This window comes from Dermacentor albipictus, chromosome 1, assembly GCF_038994185.2.
Source record: "Dermacentor albipictus isolate Rhodes 1998 colony chromosome 1, USDA_Dalb.pri_finalv2, whole genome shotgun sequence".
Lineage (NCBI taxonomy): Eukaryota > Metazoa > Arthropoda > Arachnida > Ixodida > Ixodidae > Dermacentor > Dermacentor albipictus.
This window is the reverse complement of record NC_091821.1, coordinates 342064669-342087891: the sequence shown is the minus strand read 5'-3', so window position 1 is coordinate 342087891 and position 23223 is coordinate 342064669. Positions and strand designations below refer to the sequence as shown.

General features: G+C 44.3%; 1 protein-coding gene across 2 annotated transcripts in view; it reads left to right on the top strand.

Moving 5' to 3' along the window:
• LOC135907969 (uncharacterized) overlaps nt 1-23223 on the top strand; it is a 435033-nt gene that overhangs the window by 244740 nt on the left and 167070 nt on the right. The window contains exon 3 of one of the 2 annotated variants that reach the window (XR_011511337.1): nt 4136-4292. The exons of the other annotated variant lie outside the window; for it this stretch is intronic. The gene's annotated coding sequence lies outside the window, so the exon portion shown is untranslated. The remainder of the gene's footprint in view (nt 1-4135; nt 4293-23223) is intronic. 2 annotated transcript variants of the gene reach the window in all.

Sequence of the window (23223 nt, the reverse complement as noted above, 5' to 3'; positions counted from 1 at the left end):
AATCAATCAGTAAAGTTTGATATCTGCTGCTGAAAATGCATGCATTTGCGTCTTTACGAGTCTTATTAATTACGAGACATGTCAATATTTTGTTTTCGCTCCTTTAGTAACACAGAGGAATCTTTAGGCTCCGTAAAACTTACGTGCATCACTTAGTGGCCATTTTTCTACACGCAACAATTTAGGTATGGACAAACTGCGCAGCAAGAAGGATATAGTTCTATCAGCCAACCTTGCGATGTCACTGAAGCGTAATTCGTTCCGCCAAATGGTGAAAAAGTTACACGCAATTATCTACTACGACGACTCTAGCCACTGCTATCCTTGACGTGATGAATTCGAGCTGGAAGAGCGGGTGGGCGCTGTTTTTGTGTAAGTCGTAACCTTTAGTTGTAACCTTTATGAACAGCAACAGAATAGTTCCAAGTGTGATATACACTCGAGCTGCTTCGTAAATACCACCTAGAGTCCCGTTTACCATGGAGATCAATTAGTGATCTACTTATAATGAAACGTCATCGTCACCGCGGTCAATGTTTGCACTACGTATAAGGGAACGCCACCTCACTGAGGCCACACAGGATCAGTTTTTTACGGGAGGGAAAATGCCATTACCACAATTCTCAAGGTACCAGCGGTAAAGCAACCGCAAGTATTCCAAAAAGCACGTTCCATGTTCACCAGCGATATTCATCCGCTCTTTCGTTGCTTTTGTTTTAAACGTAATGCTGACGAAAAAGAGAGAGAAGCAGCGATAACGTTAATTTACAGATAAATAAAGAGAAACCACCAGAAAGGTCGACACTAATATACTCAAAAGGAAAAGCAAAAAAAAAAGGTAAAGAAGAGAAACCACTTCCTTTTCCCGTTCCTGGACTTCATTAGTGAACCTAGGCGGTTCCCTGCTTTGCGCCCACCTCTCCTTTCAGTTATTCCGACCCGCGGACACAAGCAGCGTGCCTCCTTCGTCAGCATCTCGCGCGAAATTCTGATTGAATCTTCATAATCATGGAAGAGTGAAACAACACAAAGAAAAATGAAAAGCAGACGGGCCGGAAGCAAACAAAGCGCATCAACGAAACAACGAAGTCTCTGTTCGAGGCGCCTTGAAGGGCCAGCCGACTCAACGGCTCATCACCCGGCACAGAGTGAAAGGAGTGCAGCCGTGATCCTCGCTTCGACCCTCTTCAAAATTTCCTTCGTGCTTGTGACGTCACGGTGCTGTCGATTCTTAAGCCGTCTAATTAATTCGCAATGAAGACGCAGTGAAGCAAACGGTGCATTCGCATTGTTTTGGCTCGTTCTCGGGGCTTTCGCCCCGTCCAAAGCGCCGCGTGGACGCTCCGCTTGGTGACCTTTCTTTATTGCTCCTTAGTTTTGAGCTCATTCAGCGCCGTATTTGAGCTGACGACGCTGTTCGTTCACTGGGAACCCAGCCGCACGCTTCCCATTCCACTGTGACTGCAGAAAATATCTCTGAGGACGCTTGAACCATTTCTCTACGAATCATGATGGCTAACGAAAGAAAATATTGGGCATTCAGAGAAACAAACACAGGAATTAATATCAGATATCCGAGTTCCAGCAGCTGTAACTACATAATTTGTCGTGCTAGTGCCACAGAAAAGGATGGTTCTCCCCGTAGATTTACTAATGCCCTTACATCGCCCCTGAACCCATCCCCCTGTGCAGGGTAGCCGACCGGACACTTAATCTGGGTGACCTCTCTGCCTTTCACCTCTTGTTTTCCTTCCTGCCTTCCTTACACCGAGACCGGTTACAGTGTCCTCCTTATGGATCATTCTACGTGCGCTCCGTGCTCACTCTTTTCCTCTTTATATTTCCCCTTTTCCTTACCCCCATTGCAGAGTATCAAACCAGACGTTCGTCTGGTTGACCTCCCTGCATTTCTTCTTCTTGCTTGCTCTCTCTTACATCGCATCACACTGAGAAAAGTCTCTTTCGTGCCGTATTTTTGGAGCCTGCGGCCCTAAGGCATATCACCCTCTTTAAATGACACAAAAACGTGTTAATAGTAGTACATGTTATTCGCCCGAGGATGGTGGACATTTAGGAGGGAGTTCTTTTGGCTTCTCAAATCGTTCCGTGATATTCAACTCATGTGTGAATGGTGGACCACGTGAGCGGAATAGCGGCACGGGTGTTGTTGGAATGTTGTGCTGCTGGTTGTTGCGGTGCTGATAGTTCTGTTGTTGGTTGTTGTGTTGTTGGTGGCCTTTGACGTTGATGTGTCGCTCCTTCTCCCGTCAACTATACATAGGACACATCAACTGAGCATCGACTGAAAAAGGAGAGAGGGAAAACTTTACACGTCTGTAGTAAGAGGGCGCCGAACAGGAACCAACAACAATTTTTCTTTGAATAAACGAATGTGTGTGGGGCAGCTTCAACAAAGCAACATGCCCCGCACTTACCACACACTGATATAATATTCGTAAAATTAGCAGAGTCTCAAAGAAACATCCTTAATGGCTCCTCCAATTTTTTTTTTATCAGGCCTTGGGGAAGAAAGATAGCTTCGCGTGTTTAGGGCAATCCAAGTGGCATAATAAGAAAAGTTAACCACGTCGATAACTGAATGTTAACGAGATCTAAGTCTTTCTTTAGTTATAACAACCGCTACCCGCAACGAGTCCAAACACACAACTTTTCAACTAGAACATAAAGAGGAACCACCATAGAAACCATTTGTACGGACACGTGAAAGCAGTTCCCTCAAGGGCTAACGGAACACCAAATGCAAGGCATCGTTTTAAGTTACGTTAATCTGGAATGTATTTTTGCTTATTTTTTTTAATGAAGACCATAATGACTTATAAAAGGCCCTGTGTATTTTGTCTTCCGTCTTTAACTTAGTCTGTAGATAGCCCTGGACACTGGTTAACGCTCCTAACCGACAAGTCCTGTCACCTAACTCCCTGTTATGCAGAAGCACTATTGTTTCCCTCAAATGGAATTCCTTTTAAATCCTGCTCAAAATATAGCGACGACAGTTCATGTTGGACACCTTTGAACTGAAGGGGCCTCGGCTATTTAACTCCCTTATCTTAATTGAAAAAACGTGTGAGAATGGAAATATTTGTCAGCTTATCCGCAGAGAAAAGACAAATCTAGTTAGGGATAAGCCTTATGATCGGGAACATTTAACGTCTCTTTAAACTGTCTTTCTATTCATTTAGCAGCAGCCTATTTGATCATTTCTCTCTTTAGTGTGCAGATACCTGTCTACTTGTTCCTCAAAGCATTTTTCTTTTCTTTCCTCGATTTGCTTAAGGCCACGATTCAACGTAACTACGAGGCATACTTTTTTTCTAATGCTACGCCATGTCAGTCTCACGTATAAACATTCATTATTGACTCTACAAAACTTACTTTACAGAACCACGAGTAATTATGATTCCCTCGTTCGTGCTCTCTGCGTGAAATGTAATTGTGTACTTAAGGCACGCGCAAATTTTGTTATCACCGCAATTTTTTGTGGAAGGCCTGTACTCTTGTTTGTACACTTTATCGCGTTTTATGTAACTATTAACTTGGGCAATAATATATGATCTTAATGCAATTAGCATTCTTAGGATACTTCAGGCACTTTACGGTTTATATCCATGTCCGTGCCGGAATCTAATCGTTTCATATTTCAATATATTTTTTTTCTTTGACGGCAACTTGTTTCACTGCGTACATGCCACTGGCTGTAAGGCGCTCTTCGTTGGCAAAAATAGACCTTTTACGAATTTCTCTGGTGCCGGGCCTAATCTAACCAGCGTAATATACATTCAGACACTAATTTGCGCGCGAGAGAAATTGACAATAGGGAAGCGTGAAAGAGGCGTCGGCTGCAGTACATGCCTCATAAATGACGCGTTTTGGCGTTGGCAATACGGCGTGTAGCAACGCGGCTTCAGTACTAATCACGTTACCGCCAACAGTCATCCTAAGAGCACTGCCCGTTGTTCTTTTTATTAGCATTGCTATTTATATTAATTAATAACAAAAGTGCGGTTGCAATCGCCCGTTACAGTGAGCACTCGTTTGATGCTCCATTATGTATGTATTTTTTTCCTAGATCATGAAAGAGATTCTGAATCACGTCTTTCTTGAACTACACGAACAGCGCTGCGCAATTGCCACGCGACGCCATGCTGAACGGACGAAGCATACTGCTGAATATGGAGGCGAGACACGACAGGAAACAAGCGGGAACAGACGGCTTCACGAGTGGAAGGAACGTCTCTCACGAAAAAGTGAAAATAGAACAGTTTCTCGCCTAGGTAAGCAGTAGCGCCGTCTACTGAATTTCTTGCGTTTTCAAGGTTTTGATAAGCGCTGCATACACGGTGGCTTAGGTAGAGGTTGAGTTACCCGAAGCGACATGCTTTCGGGTTAGAACTAAACGAACTTCCACAAGGTCGCCGGGACATTCTTGAGCACTCGAACGAGGCGACAAATCAGATTAACTGAGGTCGATTTATTGGGAGTCGGCTGTCATGGCAACGCTTTTGGCGTTCGTGCTTTCTAGATTTTTGGGGAAGTTTCAGTGCTATAAAATACGAGAATTACGCGAGCTTTTCTTTCTATGACAATGAAGCGCCGATTTCGATAAACATCGGTGTTCCTGGCGGCCCACCAATCATTTACAGATGAATAAAGTTGACCAGGTGGAGGAGGAGCAATTTGTTTAGCCACAGGTGCATCTAGCTTTGCGAATGTATGTCGGGCGGAGCGATTTCCGTTATAGCGCTGTTTCTACAACAGCGGCTTCAACGAAGAAGACAGTCGATGAACCTCCGAGGACTTTATGGTAATACGGAGGGCAGGGATAAGCGAAGAATCGCAATTTGGTGTTCCTTGCGCCGATGTCGACAGAGCGAGAATGCAAAACCTGCGCGATGAGGAAACAAATGGGCGTTGTCGAAACGAGAGAACGACATATGTGCGTTAGCGAGGGCATGCGCATTACTACGATTGGAGCTCCGGAGGCATTTGGCGTAGTGGCTCAATAGAAACGAGACCATTAGTCGGATGAGCTGCGCGTTCCGAGATCTAAAAGGGCGCCCCCTTCCAGTGCGCAATTCCCTTTTCGAGCACAGCCCCGACGCCTCGAGCTCTCATGGCGGCTTTGCCGTTGTCTAACCATCGTTCGGATGTTCCGAACCACGGACGACTGGTGTAAAATGCATTTGATGGAACGCACTGAAAACAAACAAAAGAAAACATGCTTCTGAGCCTCTTTGTTATTTTTATTTTGCCCAGAAGCGGCGTCCATTAGTCGAGGTGCTGGCGTTCGTTCCCGTACCGTGCTATGCACTGCGCGAGTTTCCTGATTGAGGTTTCTTTCATCAGGAAGAACATAGGTGAATCGTTTGGAGAATTTGGATTTGTGGAGCACCTGATTACGGTTGCTGCACTTCGCGAGCTTCAACCAAACAAAATTATGAAAAAGAAACGCGGCAAGCGAGAAGTTCCACTGAAAGACGCGCGAAGCTAAAACACGAACCAAAGAAAGATATTTCAATATGTTCCCAGCAGCGGTAAGCCACTCAAATTTTGTTCCAGTGCTTCTTTTCCTGAGGGGTCTACTAGAGTTTCAACGCAAGTTGGTGATGGCCTGATTTGTTGGTGTGCGTGCGTGCGTGCGTGTGTGTGTGTGTGTGGGGGGGGGGGGGGTTGCCTGATACTGCAAAGCTATATACAGTATATGCGGAACCTGCTATTCCCGACCAACTTCGGCAGCACCAAGTGGATAAACTCAAAAATTTGCGATTTTAGTGATGAGCTCGTCTTTGTTATTGTCCTTTTTATCTTTCTTATGTAATGTAAGTCGTCACCCTCTATTCGCTTTAATTACTGTCTCGCTGATTTTTTTTCCTTCAAAAGACAATTCTCGTTTCTCAGCGTTAGATGATGTGAACGCTAACGTTAGATGTTAGCGTTCACATTGTGAAAGAAGGACTGAAAGTGACGATATTTTTATCTAAATAAAACTGCAGCCATGCTTGGTTTTAGAATACAACCAACTGGCTACCTTCGGTGTAGGTAAAATATGAGTGCGTACGGTCCCCCTATGACGACATGATTTGACCCCGTTTCACCTTTTTTTTTGTTTTTGTTAGGCGGCATTCCTTTGAGAAAGCGAGCTTTTGAGTTGCCGGCAGCAAGTGCTTCTTACCTCTCGTCCCGGTTCCGCCACTAGCGCTAGCTGCGCATAGAAGGCAAGCAGTCGGCGTACAAATGATGGCTGCACAGGGTTCCGCACTGAAGTTGGGGAACCAAGGGAAATCAAAGAAATGAGCAGCCATCTCCTTTTATTGTTACTCTTTCTGACTTGCGTTGACAAAAGGCCGGTTTGCACGACAGGGAATTCGAAATGCACGATCGTCCGTCCTTATACCAGCCATTACAAGCGAGTCATAAATATTCCTGCGCCAGACTCTGACGATGTTTCTCCCGAGACGCGCCGATGAGAAGGCATGGCCATGCTGACGATTTGAAACTCTTGAGAGTTTTCACGGCAGCACAAAAGAAGACGGAGCGCTTTCTTTTATTATTTTTTTCCCTCTGGGGCATTCGAAGAAATTCAAAGCAGCATCGATCGAGCAGGGGACGAGAGTGCGCCAAAACGCGAAGCTGCAGATACTTCACGTCGAAACATGGTAGTTAGGTGAAAGAAGTATTCGACCTGTCGCTTTTGGTGATTTCCGCAGCAATGCTCATGTTTTGTTGCGAACTGCCAGCGCTTTCGTCTCTCCAATTGTTAAGAAAGAAACACGTAAGACTGTTGTTCCTTTAACGATAAAAGTAGAGCAATAAATGAAAGAGAAACACAGTGGTATAGTTTGCGCGCATTGTCGCAACAGAAAGAAAATATGGTAATAACAACGCCAGGCTAAAGAGGGCTGCAAGCAAGGAATATCGTACCGTTATGCTTGTATACGGTGAGAATCGTGAACACGGGGTCGCGTTATAGGAGACAAGAGCCAATTGCAGAGGCGCTGTGCGAGTTAAATAAAAATAGGAGGAAAAGATGCGAAGCGCTTATGACAGTGGAACAAGAACTTACGACGTTTAAGGTGTAATTTCGCGTTGTTGCATGCTCTCTCTCGCATTAACGACCCTGACCTGCCCCGGCTGGATAATGAGATTTTCCGGGCGCAGGTGTGGTGGCTCGTTATTTCCCTTTCACTACGCTCGGGCACGTTGGAACGCAAGTTCAGCAATGAGTCGAGCATTTGATTCAGAGGATATCGGTTGCCTTTACAGATCGATAGCGTAGTTCCATGGCGGCGTTGTTTGTGGCCGCTAAACTGTAGTTGACTTGTAACTGCACACTGCACTGACGTAACTTTTTTTTTTTAACTCCGCGCTCAAGTGTAGCATTAAGTCAATTCACAATTTGTTTCTTTTTCAATTATGCTTACTCAGCATTTTATTTCCAAGTAGTTCTCATCCCGAATAGCATCTTAGCCCATATGAAAGCGAAGTGAATAAAGTAACAGGAGACACACACTTCCAACCTCTGCACCTGATCCTTCGCCTAAACGAAAATCTATCTAAAAGCGCACAGGAAACCGCTGCTACCTAAATGCACCGCAGAAACTTCATTTGCGTTCTAGATTTGAGAAGGCGTGGAGGATAATTGTGCCTGTGTCTTTTCGTATTGCTGATGGGCACAAGATAGCTGTGGAACTGACCAAACTGAACATGCATTCTTAAATAAAGTAAGGGTATGAAGTAAACTCACAATATAGTGCTCAGTAATATTTTTTGACAACGTTGTCATGGTCAGGAGTGGCCAATAACCAGGTTCCATTAAACTGAGATCGGTATACTCAACCGCCCCAAAACAAGTGAGCCATGCATATTTTTCGTGTCAGACCAAAGAAAAAAAGAAAGAAACATGAGTATGCACGAACGGCCTTCGAATGTTGTATGCGTTGATGCTGCTTTTTTTTTCTCCCAAGATTCCCAGCTCCGTTGATTTTATTGATACTCAGGTTTCCCAAGCAATCATAACTTGAAAAGCTTTCTTTTAGGACCTATGGCTGTTTTCGTTTTTTACTTCTTTTCCATAACAAATTATTCGCCATATTATTCACCACTGCAGCCAGCAATGAGCAGGCTAGTTAAGTATCGCACGCTGTAATAAAATGAAGCTCATGGGTTGAAATATCATTTTTTTATGACGCTCCTATGACATCTCCAATTCTCGCTTGAATGAACATGACGGATGGCCATCAGGTACACACAGCGTGAGATTTCTTCTTTCGAAAGCAGACCCCCATAAGTTGCTGGGCCCGCAAGGCTTTTAACCCAGTTCGTTCAATCATTTTGCGAACGGCAAAAATACAAGCTCTTCTCAATGTTTATTCTTCCTTCAGTAATAGGTGGTAGTCTTTTTGCTAGCTCTTTATTTCGTTTTAAGTAACGAAAAAAAATGTTGCGCAATGAAATCTTTGCAGCTTAACTGAAAAAAAAAAGACACAACGAGAGACAGAAAGAGAGACTGAGAGAGAAAGAGAAAGGAAAAGAAAGGTGCTCACACCGGTAGGGAAGCAGTCTGCCAAGTCAATTTTTTTCCTAGGCCATAAAGATGGAATCATGGTCGATATCGCAGCTGCGGAGCGATCAGAAATGCGCATTTTTACAGTGTCGCAGACGATGCCTGCGTCAGCTGGTCGCGCCCCGCGCTCCCGGCCCACCCAAAAGGCGCGTCCGCTTCCCGGCCTAACTGAATATAACACGCGTGGGTAGCTTCGTTGCTGTCGCACTCTGTCAACGTGTCGAGCTGCTCTGTCAGCGGTCGAGACGTCGTGCGGCTCCGGAATGTGGTTTCCTCGATCTGATTTAGCCAGACGGGAACGACTGATGCGCCGGTCTTCGAGACATGCGCACGCCGAGTTTTAACGAATTCAACGGCTAATTGAACTAGCGTAAAGGTCGAACGTTCTTTCGGGGTTATAATCGGCAAGTTAGCGGCAGGAACATTTCAAAAGTCACGTTTATCTAAATCGGCTTGAGAGATTGGGCAAGAGAAAACGCGACATTTGAGTCGTGCATCTAGTGATTCATAAATGTGTCAGTTCGGGTGAAATTTAAGACAAAGAAACAGGAAAAATAGTGAGAGACAGTTAAGTTAACAAGCTTAAAAATGAGCTGGATAACATGTGCCGGTGTAACGGGAATTAAATATAGAACGAATTGGTGCTTGCAAGAACGCAACGTAGTCGAAACAAAGTAGAACGCAGTTAACTGAAGACCAAGTTAAAAACAGGGCCTGTATTCGCAAAACGTTCTTACGCCAAAAGCGTTCGCTTCAGCCAATCGTGATTTAGGACATATCATTAGCGAAGGCGATCAGCCAACGAAAAACAGAACTCACGAACGAAAAATCTTTGCGAATTCGGCCCCAGGTTATTTATTCGAGAGTGAGTTCAAGAAAGAGCGTTTTGTACGCGAGGTACCCGGAAACGGGAGGACGCAGGGAAAGTGAGGAGGAGCGATATTTCTCTACGCCCGAGGCACACGTTAAACGTATTAATTCTGCGCTCGCATAGTGTCTCTCTCTCGTATCTTCGTTTTTCACGCTGTTCTTTGTCAGTGTAGAATTCAGCATACTTCAAATGTAAATAAGCGACGGAAATAAGGACGGCAATCAAGGTTTCGCAATACTTAGGACAACTGGACATCTTAGCACCACGGGTCGATGACGTTTCATAACTGGACCAGAAAAACTGATAACGCAAACTCTTCCCTGAGCCAACTCGTGCAGTTTTACCAGCAGTTTCAAGCAAATCGTCACTTTCTAATGCGCGGTGCAGTCGTAACAAGTATGCTTTAAGCTGCACACTCTTCCTTTTTTTTTCTCACGTATGTATGGGACGTCCGAAATGAATAATGCCATCATTGTGCATGGCCGTCCACGGGCCTGCAGCCAAGCGGGAATGCGACGCTCCTTTGTTCCGCGCGGCGTACGCGCTAATTGAAAAGAATCTTGGGGCTCGAGTTTTCCAATCGCATTCTTATCTCGAAGAATATGCCCCGCGAGAATGACCACCCACGTCTCGAAGCGGTCACGTCTTGTGCCGTCATTTCGTCGCTGCGTCGAAGCGGATGCGCGTTCTGGTGTTTCTTTATTTCTTTTTTTCTTGCGCTTTCTTTTTTTTTCTCTCTCCGAAACGGGAAGTGCTCCCAAGGTATTAGTCGTCTCGCCATAGTTTCGCAATGAAGATTTGCGCCAGCTCGACGCGGAGCGCAGATTAAAACTGCGGCACTGCGATGAAATTGGCTTCCGATCTTGGAATTGCCCCGTCCTTCTTTTATTCCTCCTCTTTTCTTTCTCTCCCGCGGAACCTCTCCGTCCAGTGTGAGGCGTTTCTATACATTTGAGAACGGAGGACGAGTTCTTTCGTATTTTCCCTCGCTTATTACTCCCTTGGAACGAGGCAACGTGGAGCGAATCTTCGACGCGCAGCGCTCCTGCGCAAATACGCTTTTAAATTTCGCCACCAGTGATCGAATTTAGTCTCTGCAAGCGCGGTGGTGTTGGATGGCAGCTTACTGTCCTCATTAACGAGGTGGCTGCGGTTAGACTCAAGTTACATTCTACTAGCGTACCTGCGCTTCCGAATATATATTAGTGAACCGTCATATTCTTTATCAGAGGTCATGTTTCTTATTTTTTTTACTTGAAGAGCTTTTTTGTGTTTTTTTAGGGAGTACGTATGAGTTCACCAAAAACGTCTCTTTACTGGTTCATTTTTCAGTGCTACTTAAACCTGCTGGCACGGATGAGTATGCTTTGTCAAGCGTTTTGACACTGCAACTTTATTCCCACCCTCGCCTTCTTTTATTCAGTTCATTACAGTGTTTCAGTTGAGCGTGTTTACGCTCCGCTAAGCAGCTAAGCGGCGCGGAAGCGCCAATGCGCATGCGCCGTGCGCTTAGTCGTAAGCGGGCTAGTGGAGCGAGGAACACGGTCCGCTTAGAAGCTGCCTGAGCGGAGCGTGCCGCGCAGCGCTTTGGCTAGCGTTGGCGTCAGAAAGGATTGGATTGGATGCAGAAAGCAAGCGCGCTGGTTATCACGTGGCGTTCCTCAATACGGCACTTTATTTTCCATTGGTTAAAATGGACTGCTAACGCATTACAAGCGCACGTCTAGATACTTCATGGATAAATAAATTGAGTATATATATACGTTTTACTGTATCAGGGTGATCCATAGGTGTATTTATTTTCTTTCATTCCACGAATTTGACCAGGGGGAGCTGTAACTACGGAAGGTCCACTCCGCTACGCTAAACGTATAACTAAAACGTGAAAATCACCCGCCGCGCCACTGCGCCTTAGCGGGGCAGCTCGAAGCGGAGAGTACCGTAAGGACGCTCAACTAAAACACTCTATTTACACAAGCATCCCTTTCAAATCTAACGAAATATATTTTTACCGCTAAGTCTTACGGCCGCTGCTAAATAGATGTTCTGAGAAAACTGTGCAACATAAGCAAACAAAGTCTCAAATCTGTGGGCGGTAATTCCTTTGCCTTTGGCTGGGCTAAATGGCTGGTCTAACATACTTATTGCTCGGTACGTGGTACGGGCCCCGCGGTTGTAAAGGAAGCTATGTACGCCTCGCAGCGCCTGGAGGCCGGAAATAGCTCACCGACAGAGACGCATTGGAAAGAACAATGCGCACGCCGTTATTATTAAGCAAGCTTCCGCCACTATGTGCAAAAGATGGCAAAAGCTAGTCTGCGTACGCCAACGTCGTTGATTCAACCGACGAGCGGCCGCAAACGAGACAGGCCCATTCCCGTCAGAGAAAGGAAAACGAACCAAAACGAAACATCTGCTTGCGTGCACCAGCATCGATTTCTTGGTTCCGTCGTCAAAGCTACCCTTGAGACGTTCACTGAATCAAAAGAGAGAGAACGAAAAAGGAAGAACGGAGCTCACGGCGGTAGCGATCGAGTCGCGTACCATGGAGACCCGTCTTTACCGTGTATGGTTCGCGTTGGCTGAGCCGTGGGCGTTCTTTCACGAGCGAGAAGTGGCTACAGGGGGCTGTTGTAGTGCTCATGCGACAGTTGTTAGGGTACAGGCTGTCACGGATACCCGGCATCATTGCTGTCCGCTCTTATTGAGTATCAGACTTTCTTATCTTTTCGCGCGCTTGTATGTGCGAAGATGCTCTGTTGCGTCAGTGGAGTCTCCGCCACACGTAGCATGCTCCTACTTATTACATAAAGGCGAAGCTCTTATTCCTCTGACTGAGCCCTTTGTGGTGAAAAATCGTGTCTTTAGCGAACCAAGGAACGTGATGAGCGTAAATCTTATGGCTTGAAACTTGAAGGAATTAAGGAAGCTATTAACGAAGCCTGTTTTGTCTCTGATGCCAGCGCTGCGCATCAGACTGCGCATCAGACAGAGACTGAGAAGCAAGGCAAAGGCAAGCACTTTACCCAGACTCACGTCCGGTTTTCTACCCTGCACTGGAGAAAGGAGATAAAAGGTCAAGAAGAGAGAAAGTAGGGAATAAATAGAGCCCATGTAGTCCGAATAGAGTCGTCAGTACAGGCGTGTACTGCTAAAACAAAATAAATTTGTCAGACACCATCGCAGGATGATTATAAAGTGACTAGCTCATGAGTAGACCTATTGAGATATGCTGCAAGGAACAGTTATTGGCTAGTTTTTTTCGCTATTGCTATGGAGAGTGGGGGGGATTAAAATTGCTATAAAGCCAGCTTTTATTGCACCGCCGACGTGATTGGCCGAATTTACTCGGCCAGATAGCCGTCCATTTGTAGGGAGGTGAAGAGCCAAAGAAAACTCCGCTTCAAAAATACGCGGCGCCTGCAAAGCAGCTCTGTTTTCGTGCGAGGTGAACGCTTGGTCAAACTAGGGCAATTCCAGATTGAAAGCGATCACGAAAAAAAAAATATGGCTGGCATAAACAGGCCCAAGCACTGCACCGAATGGAACACGAAGTGAAAGAAGAAGCAAAGCAAAGGAGAGTATAGTATATAGAAAGCGAGAAATCACTCGGCAAGGTGTTCCCTGAGCAAATGCGGAAAGTGGCGTGGTATACGTGAACCCAATTGCTCTCGCTGGAGAAATATCGAGGAACGAGGAGGACCTTCGCCCCGTTTCCTTTCGTTTGGCACGTAGGCCAATGGCGCGCAGAAAGAAACCATACGTTCCATCTTCTTGTTTGCTGCTTTGCCGAGTTTGGGATTTGTATCCTCCCTCGTGTCTTTTCTTATTTTTTCACGTGGACGGAAAGGAAAATTGGAGAAGGCTCTTGCGTCTATTGGCTCCTTCTATGCACGGGCAACTCCTTTGAAAAAGGTCAGCGCGTCATCGCGTCGCCTCCATCTTCAAGGGCAACTTGTTCCAAGTTCTCTAGAGATTCCATGCCCTGTCTATGTTTCGGGACTTCTGAGGTTGAAGGAGCAAGCATTGATGCACAAGCGATGAAGCAAGCGACAGCCTGTCGGCCGCTACCTGCGACTGCATGCGAAATCAAGAGAGATGCGAATTAGCAGAAGCCGCTCCAGGTGAGTCGAAACGTACCGGGGCAGAGTTCCGAGTAAAACAAGGTCCGTTTACTGGGTTGTCAGATTGCACCACCCGCCTTACAAAGTAGCCGCCACCAACAATGAAAGCAAAAAAAAAATGATTAATTAAATTATCGAGCTTTACGTCCCAAAAACCCTGACCTGATTATATCGCACGCCGTAATGGGAGACTCCGGAATGTCTTGATCTTCTGGGGTTCACTAACGTGCACCCAATGCACAGGAATCAAACGTTTTTTTTTTTTGCATTCCACACCCATCGCGATGCAGCCGCCATGGTCGGCATCGAACGCGCGACCTCCTGCTCCACAGTACGACGCCGTAGACCCTGAGGTACCACGGCGAATCAAACAAAATAAACAAACATGCAAGCAAACGACAAAAAATATATACGAAACGAACAAGCAAACGAAGAAAAAGTATAGTTATCGTGTGAAGACACTAATCCCGGAAAGAAAAATATACACTTATCAAACACGACCTACAATGTAGCACTGGAATCCTTTCAAAGTTTCCACATTCTAACAGGCCACCAGACCATAGCGAACAGTTTGCGCTAAACAGTGCTGATATTTTCCGCGCAGTGTTGCGCTGCGTAAGAAGTGTAGCTGCATCTTGTAGGAGATGAAAACGGAATCTGTTACAATGTTTTCGCTTTCTACTTACATTCTTAAGCTTACTCGCAATGGAAATGCTGTCTCCTGGAAATACTGCAACAGAGCTATTTCCTAAAGGATACACAGGTACAGAGGAAGCTACGTGATTTATTGCCTGTGCATTTGTAGCTGAATCGAAGCAAGAAAAAAGACGCGAGATCGAAGCATTGAAATAGGGCTGAAGAGTCTTGAATCAATATCCAACATTTGGTAAGCAGCGGTCTCTTTTTCGCCGCTATTACAATAAATGTATGCCTACTCGCGTAACTCAGCCCTTTTATGGCGAAAGCCTTAAGTGGCTCATACACCCTATGGCCTTGAACATGTGCATCGTCCGGTCAAATGGTACAAAAACTATCGTCATCAGCAACGGCTCGCATGTCCCTAAGCAAGAAAAGAAATGCAATGGCTTATCCCTGTCGTAATGTAGAGGCTACAAGCACCCAATAAAGTGAAGCGTACAGTGCATACATTCATTGGAACCACGTATACAACTTACAGAAATCCGACGTCTAGTCGTGTGGCACAAAAAAAAAACAAGAACAACGTGACCATCTCTATGGTTCATGCTCCCGTAAGCAAGCAAAAATCCAATGGCTGCTATCCCGTCACTGAGGCTACATACAAGCGCTCAGCAAAGTGAAGCAAACAGGGCATACATTAATTGAAATCGCAACATACAACACATAGAACAACATACGTTACTCCCCTGCTGAGAGGACGCATAGCAAAGTTGAAGAGAAACGTCGTTGACTCGAGTCTGACCCAGCTACACGAGCGCGCGAAGCCGCAGCTCAGCGTCGGAAACGAGCCGAAGAAGCCGAACTGCGAAGCAGCCACGCGACGATGCGAGACGGCGCATTGCCAAGTGTGCAGCAGGCTTTCGCCTTCAGGCGTTAGAGGAGTGTAACGTGCTGCCGAACTTTTTTTTTCATCTGTGCTATATATAGATCTCATTGTCGTTGGCGGCAAATTGGCGAAACTTTTCAGTTTTTGCCCATCGAATGACAACGCCACCTACATTCGGATAGCATTAGAGAACTCAAAAAAGAAGGAGCTAAAAAACAAAAAGCCTTCAGAGAGAGAAAGGAGTGACAGTTACACGCCAAATAATGTTTGTTTGCACTCCGCAAAATAAACGGATAATGAGCGAAATATGCACCGTGTCGTATCTCTTATTTTTTTCGCTTTCTTTTTGCATTCCATGACTTTTTACTTTGTGGAGCAGATTTTTTTCAGTACATCCCATTTTCTGTCTTCGTGACAAGACTTCATTTCATTTTACGCAAGTACCTGTTGCGATTAGTGCTTTGTTTGCATTTTGTTTTCATGTATCTGTTTAGTTTTTGACACCAGCCTGTGAATTGTGTTTCTTGCAATCTCGTTCGCACATATAAGAGTTATTCACTGCCTACCATGCATCGCCAGTCAAGCCCAACATTGCCTTGCAGCCCGATTCTTGTACATTTTCTTTGAACGCGCGCAATGAATGAATATTATTATTAAAATGAATGAAATAATTTTTATGCACGTGAATGTAGCATGAAGCTACAGAAGAAACCCATACAAATTTTAAGAAAAAAGGTTTCTAGTTGAAGAAACATTTGTCCAGGTCAGGAGGGAATCGAACGTGGAACCAATGCCTTTCCGTGGCAACAGCTTTCCAGGCGTTGGTGCAGGGTTCGGTTGCCGAAGCAAGACACATTTCTGTTCGACTGCGATATTTTCTTTCTGTGAAATCCATATGTGCGTTCTTTGTGGCTTCGGGATGCAGTTGTAGCTGGTTGTTCAGAAGATACTAGCTCACTGACAACTCTGAAGGAACACTTCAACAAATGGCCCTTCCCTATTCATCTTTCGATTCCCGAGATACACAACAAGTCTGACCAGCCTGTTTCGGCACTATTCCATTAGGCCCAGGTGCACTTATTTGAAAAATACGGAGACCATCTTAAAGTATTTGCGGACGCATCGGTAAGCAGCGGCGCTCAAGTCTCTGCGGTAGCTTTCTTCTGCCCCTCGACTGACATAAGAAGGGTGTTTCGAATACCTCAGCCATCCTCACCAACAACTGCGGAGCTGGTAGTGGTTGACGTTGCTCTGAAGTACGTACAGGAAGAAATAAGCACATCAAAGGTCGTCCTTCTTACAGACTCCCGTGCTGCCCTTAGCAGGCTATTGAGAAAGGATGCCAATATCCCAATTCTCAGCAGTACAATAGACTCCACCGACAAAATTACTTCTTGTGGAGTTTCCCTCATTGCCCAGCGAACATCTTCGCACGTGGGTATTGCTAGAAATGAAGAGGCTGATCGCCTCCCTTCAACTTGTTATCCCAACGGGGGTGACTGACCAGAAATTTCTTGTATGATTGACAACACCTGTCTACTAATCCACCGATACCCCCTGAAGCAGCTCCCAGAACGTTGTGCTGCAAACGGCTCGTTCCCACTCCATGTTTGTGGTCATGGCTTGCCTCGTAGTGTTAGAGTACTGCTAGTGAAATTAAGAGTTGGTTCCGTGTTGGTGCGCGAAAGCTTGTGTCGTCAAGGACGTGTGGGCAGTCCGTCGTGTACGTCCTGTGGCTTCTGTGAGATAACTGAACACCTTGTATTGGAGTGTCCCGCATTCGTCACACAAAGCGCAATGCTAATTAAGCAATATGGACTGACCGGACACGACCCTTGACGATTGCCTCTTTCCGAGAGGGAGGGCTACTCAACGTGACCAGGCCCATAGAGCCTTGCTAACTTTTATGTAGAAACTGGTTAACCTCCCTGCCTTTCCTCTTCATCTCTCTCTCTCTCTCTTCATGTAGAAAACTGATTTGGCCTCCCGTTTCTAGACATTTTTTTTCTGTGTTCCTACTTTCTTTTGTCCGTGTCTCTGTCATTTGTTTATTTCTTCTTTTCTTTCCCATGTTTTTTTGTTTCCTATCTTCTTCTCCTCTTCTCCACTTTTCATTCGCTTCTCCCGAAGAATAGGCAGGCGTTGTGCCCTTCTCGGTGGCAGTTGTCAGCTTGCTCTCTCCTTGTTTCCTTTGTATGCTTGCATGTATCAATAATAATAATAATAATAATAATAATAATAATAATAATAATAATAATAATAATAATAATAATAATAATAATAATAATAATAATAATAATAATAATAATAATAATAATAATAATAATAATATATTAATAAACACACGCACACACACACACACAGAGAGAAAATGTTTTGTTCTGCAGCCTAAAAAGAAAACTGGTAACCTTGAGGAAAGAACGCCAGCTGGTGAGTAAGGGAAAGTAAAGGAATCACGAATCAGCGAAACATTTTGAAAGTTAGAAGAAAAGGCCTTTCAATCCAAAATACATTCTTCTTTCGCGCATAAATATTTATTAAATAAAAAAATGAAAAGAGAGAAAAGAATCGAGCATTAAGTTATCCGCCCTCTTCCTCACGTTTGAAAACCAACAACAAAAGAAAAAGATAAAGGCCGTAAAAACAAACGATACACGATCACACGTTATGGATGCTACAAGCGCGAAGCAAAAGCAGCAGAGGCACATTGATGAACGACCGTTTCGCATTAAAATTGTCGCTTTCGCCGGCCGCCTGGGCCACCGAACGCGCACTATCGCACACGAAGCGGAATGGCAGACGGTCGCTCAAAGACAGGAGCAACAGATTTCTTTCCAAAACATTACTGTAAAGTTGAAGTAATATAGAACCAATCCATTCATCCCCGCACATTCAAGGTTTCTATATTTTTACACTCTCCCTCTTTATTGCCACCGTGTCTTTGTGCAAGCTTTTTCAAGGGCAACATTGATGAATCGCCAAGAGCGGGTGGTCCGTAAAACCGGAATTCAAGGCGTTCTGTGAAACGGGCAATAGAGCTATGTTTCTCGGCGAAAGCTATGAGCATGGCAGGGTCGCTATCCTTCCGGCCTTGTACAACGTGCAGTACTGGACTAGCGTACAGGGAATATAAGGGGTAGTACGAATTCCCTCGGATTAAAACGAACCAAAAAAAGATGTTCGTGTGCTTGACGGAAGAATGTATAGTGAGCTAACAGAGAAATAATTGGTGAGGTCTTGGTAATAATTCTTATGGGACATTTTTATCCAAGTGCTTTGCTATTAAGGAACGCCTTTCTTCTTTTTCTTTTTTTATCTGCCAGAATAAAAGTATCCTGACCATGTAAGTCAAGTGCTGGCACAATTTATTTGAGGGTTTGCCCAATGTAAATATTATTCTATTCACTGTGCAAGAATTCGTTTGCAAGCACTATAATGGCGTATTTCGTCTCTTATAAAGCTTTATAATACAGAAAAGGCGAAAGAAAAAAAGGATCCTATTGACTGCAGATGGGCTTCACCTCGCAAAAACTGACAGCGATTACTCCGCCCGGGCACCACTTATCAAGTGCCGTGGAGTCAGAGCCCCGTCGCAAGAGGAAAAATAACGGCGAAGAACGAGTTCAACTAGGGCGCAACGTGCTGCGAGGCTTACCTAATTTATGTGAAATGGCCACGTCATGTCAACATTCTGCTAGTAATAGATTGAGCCTTCTGAGCTCTAGCTGGCCAGAACATACGCAGGTGAATAGTTTTTCCACAGATACAGTTCGGGCTATTATCTGGAACTGCATTTTAGCCTGGTAAAAATGGCATTGTATATATATCATGTATTATATACGTATGGCGTACTTCTCTTTTGTGACATCCCCTGGTTAACCTCCCTGCCTTTCTTCCCATTCTCACTTAATGTATATGTACTACACATGTAATGTTTGGCACTTTTTAAGCTTTGTTTTAAGTTGCAGTGATAAAGCCTGACGCCTACCTGAATAACCTTCATTTAGTATTTTGGATTTCCAGTTTTCTTACTAATCGGTTCCAGTTCGTTTACTTTGATTGGTACGAGTCATCTTTCGTTGATGTTTCGTCAGGAATATCGAAGCGATCGCTCCTACGCCCTTTATTGTCTTTAGTTTATATTAACGACCTCCCACAGAATTTCACGTCTAACATCGGACTATATAGGCTGATGACTGCGTTCTTTATGACATAATTAGTTGCACAACTGATCATCGTCATCTCACTGCCTCTTTCTGACATTTTTGTAGATGGTATGGGTTGTAATAGTGCACACAAGACAGGGACAACAGAAGAAATAAAATGACGACACAGCGCTGGCTGTCAACTAAGTGAGAGTCAGCGCTGTGTCGTCGTTTTATTCCTTCTGTTGTCCCTGTCTTGTGTGCGCTATTACAACCCATACCATGAATACTAACCAACTGGCCCAACTTGCCGTTCTGGTTTCATGACATGGTGTGCCACAGGGCATATAAATATAAATATCGTAAAGCCGTTTTATTGTCACGCTCATAGAATTGCTCTCTCTCTCTCTCTCTCTCTCTCTCTCTCTCTCTCTCTCTATATATATATATATATATATATATATATATATATATATATATATATATATATATATATATATATATATATATATATATATATATATATATATATATATATCTACAACTCTCTCTACAACAAACTTCTTGTGGCCTAAAATTTGCGATAAACAAGGCGCCCTGTCCCGTTCTCTTCTCATGTCTGTGTCCGTTTATTTGGCGTCTTTATATTTCATAATGAACAGCTACCAACTAGTCCAACAAGAAGTGCTTTAAAGCTATATTTCTAGTACAGTGGGCCCTTCCCTGTGTAGCCGCCTTGTCTCATTCTCTTCTCTTGTGTGTATCCGTTTATTTGGCGTCCTTGTATTTTATAATGAACAGCTACTAACTAGACCAACAAGAAGTTCTTTTAAATCTCTCAAAACGTTGGGCTATCTTCGTCCCCGATTCACTTCAGCACACAAATGCATTAAACTCCATTTATATGTGAAGTGTGAGTAAGCCCGAATCTAGAATATGCTTCGCTTGTTTAAACCCTATAATGACCTTGATATCAATGTTTAATGACATACAAGGGGTAGCTTGTTTTTTTTTTATTAATGTGAACTGAAAGGAGACATTGGGCACCATTAGTGGCGCCGGCGAGTTTTCGGAGGTGAAGCAAAACAAAAGCGCAACAAAGTTATACGCACTGGCGACAATCAAACTTCTACACACAGAAGAAAATAAAAGAGGCACTAAAATACATACGCAGTTTTGTAAACGAGTGAAAGTGTACAAAATAGCCTGAAAACGCGCACATAAGGTCACTTGATATCTACACAGCAACACATATAAAGCTAGTTTTGATGACTTCCAGGACATCGCAATATCAGCGGGAATGACCACGTCGACGAAGCCGCCCGATCTGCGCATGAACTAGGTCAATGTGTTTTGATTCTGATTTCGTGAACCGATGATGAGGCTGGCTGCGATTGGTGTCCCGTGAACGTGCTACATTGCCCCTGAAGAGATTCGAACTCAAGTTTTCATTTTGTGTCGTTTGCATTCGTTGTCTACGGATATACAGATACATCTACCACCGGGGTTACCACTATGTGAACAGACCATGCTGTATCGTCTGTGGATCTGTGACATAGTCGGCACGTGACCGTGTACTTTCCTTCTCTCTGCGGAACGGGTGTATATATATTCTCGGGAACCGGAATAAAATGCTTGTTGAAAGTTAGTGCTTGTCTTGTCTCTACTTGTCCCTCGTCCTTACTGCGCTGTTACTTGCATCAACGATGAATAACCAACATGTCCAAAGCTATTTCCTTTTGTGGCTAGGCGTCGGATTTACAAACTCTTATACCTTCCTTATAGGAATGCAAACAGCCCCACGTGGGACACAGGCAACTTTGATGATACGCTAGCACGCATTACTTGCGTCTAGCCGCAAGTCAAGCGTCAAGCCACTACAGTGCCGGCAGGCAAGCGATGTGCATAGTGCTGAACCAGTTGGAAAATCGTCCACTATCAGAAGTAAAAGCTCTAGACCAGTGCTCCCGAAGAGCCTCCTCAAAGAAAGCTTTATTCGCGCTGAGATCCCAACGGCTTACGGGCATTCACGATGGACTTAAAAAAATGCCGCCCGCTACCACCGTAGAATGTACGCGGTTTGTTTCTGCTCGCCTCTCTTTTTCTCTCGCTCTTTCCGCTCTATTTTTCTTTTTATCCCCTTATTCCTTCCCCCATACCCACACCCCCGCACTATGTAACCAAATGGAACTACCTCTGGTTAACCGCCATGCCTTTATATGCACCCTTCCTCTCTCTTTCTCTCTCTATAAAGCTATTCGTTTCGTCTTTTGTAGGTATATGCGCAACTTTTCGCCAACCTAAGCTCTCCAATCTGTAAACATAAGATCACTTTCTTTTCTTCGACATGTCAAGTCCTTGAAATTATTACGTTCAATTCATAATCAAGCTCGCCCCATCACTGACATGCAATACATAAGTTTCGCAAACAAATCGTTCTACTCGGCGCCATTCACCACACATTTCAGCCCGCACTCTAATTTCATCAAATACACTTTCTTCTTATTCCCGCCGTTGATTGTTTGAACTTGTTACCCGCTTCTACTCATTCCTTGCCATTCCTAACCTAGCTGAAAAAACAATGGGCGCCGGTTAGCGTTTTCCCCCGTCATGTGTGCGTTCTCGGTTTCTTTTCTTGTTTTGTTGAAAAAAAGGAACAAGTTACTCAAGTCGTGGGTTCAACAGAAGCCCGTCTGGTGGGGATGAAACATGAAGCAATAGAACAACGCACACCGGTCAAAATAATTAGTAAGGATGAATGATTGTTTAATACGTTTCGGCTTGTTTACAACAAGGCTCCCGTTCGCAAGAAATGCGAACAACGCTTCCGTACCAAAGTCGGGAACGTCTCAAAGAATGATTCATTTCTAACCTTTCGTTTGGTCGGTGTCTGTGGCATTATTGCTTCATGAACAAATTATTGATTAGGAATTGGGCTTGTCTGAGCATGTCGTTTTCTTCTGCTGAGGACAAACGGGGTCAAGAAAGCGTATTTCTCCGAGATAATATTCCCTTTCTCTGGATGCCCTTAATACACAGAAATGCTTACTAAACTGTGCATGACCCCAGGCGACCTCTACCATGCATTAGATAGTCTAAAAGGAACGGACAGAAAGCGCTTACTTGATTCAAACTTGTTGTTTAATCCATTCTCTTCTGACAATCGGGCAAGGCCGTCTGGTATGGATAAAAAGTAGAGCAGCAAATACAAGCTTGCTTTTTAGAAAAAAGAGTCATAAAAAATAAAACACAAACAAAATCGACAACGAAATGCCCAGTTCGAACATAAATAATTCAACTTTGTTACCAAGACTTAGGAAACCTTGTCAATGCCGCCATTCTTTTAAGCCCGCAAGATTAACTAATGCTTGTAAAGCAAGCAAAAACAATAGTTTCGCAAGAAAAAGTGTCGACCGAAACTTCGTGTAGACCGAAACACGGATTATAATCCGGAGATCTGCGAGAAATGCGCATCAACTTCTTGATCTTTCTTCAGCTTTCAGATCACGTCTTCCGGCGAGGTCTTACTGCCCGTCTTTCTTGTAAGCGCATCTTGATCCTCGAAACCGTTTCTTAGCCACTTGGTGTGCTTTGATTGCTTTTTTTCTTAGCGTTTTATCTACATACAGCTCCAGTCGGTAATCTTTCTTGGACATGTCTTACCGACTTTTATCGTCTTGCGCTTTCATTTCAAATGGTTGTTTTTGCGCGGAAGTGAACATTTGATTGATGACCTTTACCCTATATAAACAAAACAAAAAAGAACAAAATAAGGCTCCATTATGAAAATAATGCGTTATTGTGACCAAGGACAAAGAGAGATCTTTCAGCGATAGGATAGATGGAGAGGTTGGCCGTAAAACACGTTTGTATCATGATATAAGGGAATGAGAAAAGACAGAGAAGAGAGCGAATAGCGTTAACGATACAATGATAGAGAGACGGCTGGCAGTTGGTGCTTCCAATGTACGGAATGC